Source organism: Malaclemys terrapin, chromosome 17, assembly GCF_027887155.1.
Source record: "Malaclemys terrapin pileata isolate rMalTer1 chromosome 17, rMalTer1.hap1, whole genome shotgun sequence".
NCBI classification, from domain to species: Eukaryota; Metazoa; Chordata; order Testudines; family Emydidae; genus Malaclemys; species Malaclemys terrapin.
Genome location: NC_071521.1, coordinates 21,569,639 through 21,575,166, shown reverse-complemented (window position 1 = coordinate 21,575,166; position 5,528 = coordinate 21,569,639). Strand labels below are relative to the sequence as shown.

General features: G+C 53.8%; 1 long non-coding RNA gene across 1 annotated transcript; it reads right to left on the bottom strand.

Annotated features, from left to right (window-relative positions):
* Window positions 1–516: 516 nt before the first annotated feature.
* On the bottom strand, window positions 517–4,000 carry LOC128825238 (uncharacterized). Its single transcript, XR_008442639.1, has 2 exons — window positions 3,912–4,000; window positions 517–1,286 (listed from the first exon to the last, which is right to left on the bottom strand). It is a non-coding gene; the product is annotated as an uncharacterized LOC128825238 (long non-coding RNA).
* Between the last annotated feature and the right edge of the window lie 1,528 nt (window positions 4,001–5,528).

Below are 5,528 nucleotides of genomic sequence, written 5' to 3'. Positions count from 1 at the left end.
GGCAGGACAGGTCTACCATGGATTAGGCGCTCACGTCTACAGGTGGTGCAGCAGACACAAATCTCTCTGGTCAGGGCAGGTGTCACTTCAGTTCCACAGAGACGAGTGGAGACCACTGCATGTTCCACCATGGCCATCTATGCTCCAAGAACCAGAACCTGGCCCCTTGGGTCACCAGTCACACCTGTGCAGGGGTGTAACTAGGGAGATGCTCAGGGGCAGTATTTTACCCCTCTTCTGCACAGGTGTGAATGAGGATATAGGACCAGTGGGAAATCCAGCCTAGACTATTGGGCCAACGTAGGGGCTTGTGAGTGGTGTACAAGGTCTTTTCTGGGCCTTGTACATGGCAAATCTGTGACAGACCACAAGCCACTTGGACCCTAGTAAGCAGAGACCAGGTGATCCCAGCATGCCAGGCCCCAGAATGGGTATTGATTTGCCCTTCAGAGCAAGAGACACCCCTCCCCCCCCCCCCGACACACACACACACCCAGTTCAGACAGAACTACAGACTGGAAGGATCATGAAATTTAATATGACTCAAAATGTTACAACACTTCAGAGCTGGGCTAGTTATGCCACATTCACCAGGCTCTGGGGAAAGCAAATACATGGGTGGGAGAAGGTTACACAGTAACTAGAACAAGAGCCTGTCAGAGCAAGCATGCTGAATGTGTCCAGGCAAACGCATCCATTAGCCCAGGAGCCACATTCCTGGTTAAGGCTCCAGGAGAGTCCTGGTCAGAACTGCTCAGCAGAGCTCCACATCATCCTTCTTGCAGGCAGGAAGGCAGGGGTGCGGTCTCTCTGGGAGCAGGGCCGGGCCAAGTTTCAGGTCCTCTTTCTCGGTAGGATTTTGAATAAGGGGGGCAGCACCTCACTGTTCCCCTCACAGTACCGGTCAATGACGATGCACTTGTAATGCCAGAGGAGCAGCAGGACCATTAGTGAAATGGTGATCATGATTCCTAGGGCAATCAGCAGCTTCTTCCAGGGGCAGCTGCCAGGCTTGGAGGAGTCCTGCTCCAGGCAGGATCGTCCCTGCTCAGTACTGGCCAAACACGCCCCTGGCTTGTGGGGCTGAAGTAGACATTTAACTCTAGATAGGAGCATGGAGCGGATGCTTCCAAGCCTGGGGGAGCCTGCCTCAGCCTGGCATGGCCCTGGAATCTCCAGATCATCCTGACTAATCAGTTTGGTCTTCATGGTCACATCAGGCTTCACAGCAGAAGAAGCCAATGGAACGTCACACTAACCAGCCGTTCCAGGTGCTTCCCAAAGCCCTGAAAGGAAAAACAAAGGGAGTGAGGGTCCCTCAGAACTCTGACGGACGCCTCAGCTAGAGTCAGTGGGTGGCTAGGAAGTGAAGTGACACTTCTACATCGGGTTATTTGGTGAGAAATGAGTGAACCTACAAGGACTTTGTAACCAGGTACAAGGAGACCCCAGCCTGATGGAGGTTTTTGCCTGGACACTGCAGGTTTGGTGAAGCGGGATTTTTGCCTGGTTTAAACAGCATGTGCCACCAGAATCCCAACTGTGAGCTGGCACAGGGCTGCCCATGCCATGCATTTAGTAGGACAATCATTTGGCAGCCCTGCCACGCATTTCCACAGTCCAGCCGAAATCTCATGCAGCCACTCCATAGTGCAGTAATAGCTCCAGTTCCAGCTGCTGGCTACCTGGGGCCAGTGTGGCAGGGATCTCTTCTCTTGCTGCTGCCCCTTGAGGGTCTGCAAGGGGACAGACCAGCTGGAAGGAACAGCTGGCGAGTGACGCCAGCCACAGAAGGGATTTGGCAGCTATGTAGATGCCTCTCCTCGGTGGTGGAGGAGGTAAGAAATACAGCCAGCACATCCTGCCCTCCAGAGGGGCAGGGAAGACCCTGCATGTATGACACTCAGATGGTCCCAGCCCCCTATGAGTGGCAGCAGTGCTTTCCCAGAATGTGGGGTGTTCCCCAGCACTAGCTAGCAGCCCACAGACATGTTCTCCAGAGTCTCAGCTTTCCTTTTTAGAGGAAAAAACTCTAGCTGTTATAGCTGCAGAGAAAACCTGCAAATCATGACCCAAGTGTCACTGATGCAGTGATGACTGCCTGAGTTTGCAGAGAGCCTGAAATAGTAGCTCTGAGGTGTGAACGGCCCTGTTTTTATTATCTCAGATGCCATGGAGGATAGGTAATGGGGACTTCTGAAGTATCTCCACTGCTCAAAGCGGTGAAGAAAGGAGAAGATATAGTTATTCTAAGGATATAATCTAGGAGTCCGTCTTTAACAGCACATGATGGGTTGAAAGGGGGTTAGATTAGCCTTCCAAGTTTAAAAAATGGTGGGTGGAGGAGGTTAGAGAGAACAGTTGCCATTAAGAACCAATCAGATTATCCAGAAACACCCACAGTCCCAATGGGTTTTCCTCGATGGACCCAGGAGAACCCCACCGTGTTTCTGCACACAGCTCTTCAGTCTGCAAGAGTCCTGAGGACAGGTCATGGGCAAGGTGTCTGGGGCCAGTTGGCCTCAGCAGGGTAAGAGCGGAGACCATCTGCTCAGAGCAGGTCCAGGCATTGCTCCAGGGCACAGTCCTCCTTCTGCCTAATGCTGTCCATGCACATACCCTCCCCACAATCTGCTGTGCAGACATGCCCACCCCTAGCCAAAACTCAGCATGCAGAGTAGGGCTTTCAATGGAGCTTCAGGCTCACGTCTGACCTCAGACACAGGTGCAGTGTGTTAATAACAAAGGTTCCTTCACTGCTCACATATGCACACACAGCCTTCTGTTTGGCCCCCGTCACCCAGGCATGGCTGACTAACCCTCCCAGCGTCAGTGGATTTGGAGCCACACACAGTAAATGCACTGCCTGTTTAGCAGCCGCCCTAGTGCCCGGGCTGGTGGAAAGGGGGCTCAGCTGGGTCCAGCTCTGCTCAGAAAGGGGCTTTAGGCCAGGGGGTGCTGGAAATGCCTGGATCCAGGTTATACGAGTACTTGCAACAGTGCTTCAAAATGGACATGGAGTTTGCAACCCAAAACAACCCATTTCTGGCCAAGGGCGGAGTTAAGAATCAGGCCCCCTCGGCTTTTGCTTTAGTTCCAGCGCCCAGCCATGGGGACAGAGTCAGTGGGCGCCTTTGAAAATACCAGGCCAAGCACCCACTGACTCGGTCCCCATGGAGCAGCGCCCCCCAGAGGGCATCACAGGGGGAGACCACAGTTCAGAGCTCTGGCAGTGGGCCAAGCCCCGCCCCCTGGCAGCTGTGAGAATGTCACACCCCTCAGCTGTTTGCAGGGCAGGACAGCTTTACAAGTGCCTCACTCGTCACCCTTTTGGGGCCAGGGCTCCCTCCAAATATGCAGAGCTGCCAGGCCTAGCTGGCTGTTGGTGCTAGGGTGACCAGATGTCCTGATTTTATAGGGACAGTCCCGATATTTGGGGCTTCTTCTTATATAGGCTCCTATTACCCCCCAACACCCGCCCCGATTTTTCACACTTGCTGTCTGGTCAGCCTAGTTGGTGCCCTTCCTGCTGCTCCAGGTGCTCATCTTTCAGGGTGCCTGTTCCCCCGAGGGGAGAGGGGATGGCTGCCAGGCACTGGGCCTGATGCTTTCCTAAGGGGTCAGCTGGGTTTGAGACTAGAGCGGCAGCCGTCACCTCCCAGGGGTGTTCGGGGCTAGGAGCTCCCCTGTCTGGAGAGCCACTTCCTCACCCGTTAAGGGACTCAGCCGTCTCAGCTCCTTGTTTTGCTTTCCAGAGGGGAAGCTGGCCCAGGGGCCAATAGAGAGTCAGCCCCATAAGGGCCTAGCTGCTGCTGCCCCCTGCATGTCAACTCCCCTGCTGGGGCCCTGGAGGGGCTGGGAGATTAGACGGGGGGCAGGTGCACCTAACCAGCAATCAGCGCATTCCTTACCTGAAGGAAAAGGCTGCTCAGGGAGCCCCAGCGCAGTCTCCTGCAGTGCCGCTGTCCCTGTGCTGTCTATCAACAAGCCCCAGCACCTAGAGCAGGTGCCGCTGCCCAGGCATTTATTACAGCTCCTGGCCAATCAGGTCTGGCCCCTCCCGAGCCTCCCTGAAATAACCCCAGCTGCTGAAGGAAGGAGTCTGCCAGATTCCTCTCACATCCCTGGCTGCGTTTCTACGGTTACAAGTGCCAAAGAGGGCTCCTGTAAACACCAGAGTACTTGGCAGGCAAGTGATCTTCCTTTATCAACAAGGAAACAGCCCGGTCCAGGTCCACAGCAACGCACACACTGCCTGCAGACAAATGCTGCAGCCCTAGAACCCCGGCAAGTGCAGGGCGCTCTAGGGCGTGGCACGTGGGCTGGGACGCCCCTGACTTTTGTCCTGTCTCTGCCAGTGACTGGCATGCCTGGCCACTTCCCCAGCGTGTCCCCATCTGTAACCCTGGCCTGGGCCTGAGCTCCCCGGCGAAGGTTTGCAGGGGCTGTGAAAGCTGCTGCTGAAAGACGTTAGCAACGGGCTCAGTGCCCGGGCAGCTCCCACTAAAGACCAGAGATTTGAGAAGGGTCAGCAGCCACCATGCGCCTAGTGCGTGGAACCCTGCTGGAAAGTGAGCCCTGGGCATGCAGCCCTGTGAGAGCTGGACCCTGAAGCAGGGGTGGGTGCCCTGGCTGGGCTCCAGGCCCCAGGAGGCGGGGAGGACGGGGCTGTGGCACCCTGCTGGAGATCGGGCCATAGGCATGCAAAGAACATGACGACTTACAAAGCCAGGCTCTTTGCCCTTCCTGGGAACGAAGGAATGGAAGAGATGACACAGCCAGCACGTTTGCAGCTACTTACAAAGTTACCCATTTTGTCAATTCCTTTTCCCTGTCCACAGACGTGCCCAGATGGAAAAACACAGGAGACGGGACCAGGAGGAAGGAACTGATGGTCCTTTCTCAGACTGGCCATAGGCAGGCGAGAGTCTCCAGGCCAGAATCACGGCTCTTCCTTAGCCGGCACTCGGGGGTCAGACTGGAAAGGTTGCGTGGTTGGAGGCACAGACCCATTGCTGGATGGAGTTTCCCCTTTTCCCCAGTAGCAGGGGTCAGCAGACTAGACAGAACCAAATGTAGGACTGGCTGGGGTTTGTGGGTAAAAGCCAAGAAACGCCCAGGTCTGAGGTTCGGGAAGCGTATGTTCTTCTTGGCATGACGTTGATGAAATGGGCAGAGGCTTTCCCTCAAGGTTCAGGGCAATAGCTCACAGGCCTTAAGTATGCTGGTAGTAGACTCTGATCCACGGGCTTATGTTTCAAAAAGCTGAAATTTCCCATGAAACAGAGTCGGAAAAATTTCAAATTGGGACCATCAAATTATTTCATTTTGATAGTGTCAAAACATTGATATAAATATTAAATATAATAAAACAACGATGCCTCATATAGTCATTATTATTATTTTAATAGAAAAGTTAAAACAAAATGAATCCAAATGATAAAGCCACAGTGAAACGTTTTGACACTATCAAAACAAAGCAAGAAAGTCAAAATGACTTTTTTTCTGTCAAAAATGTAGTCAAAAGA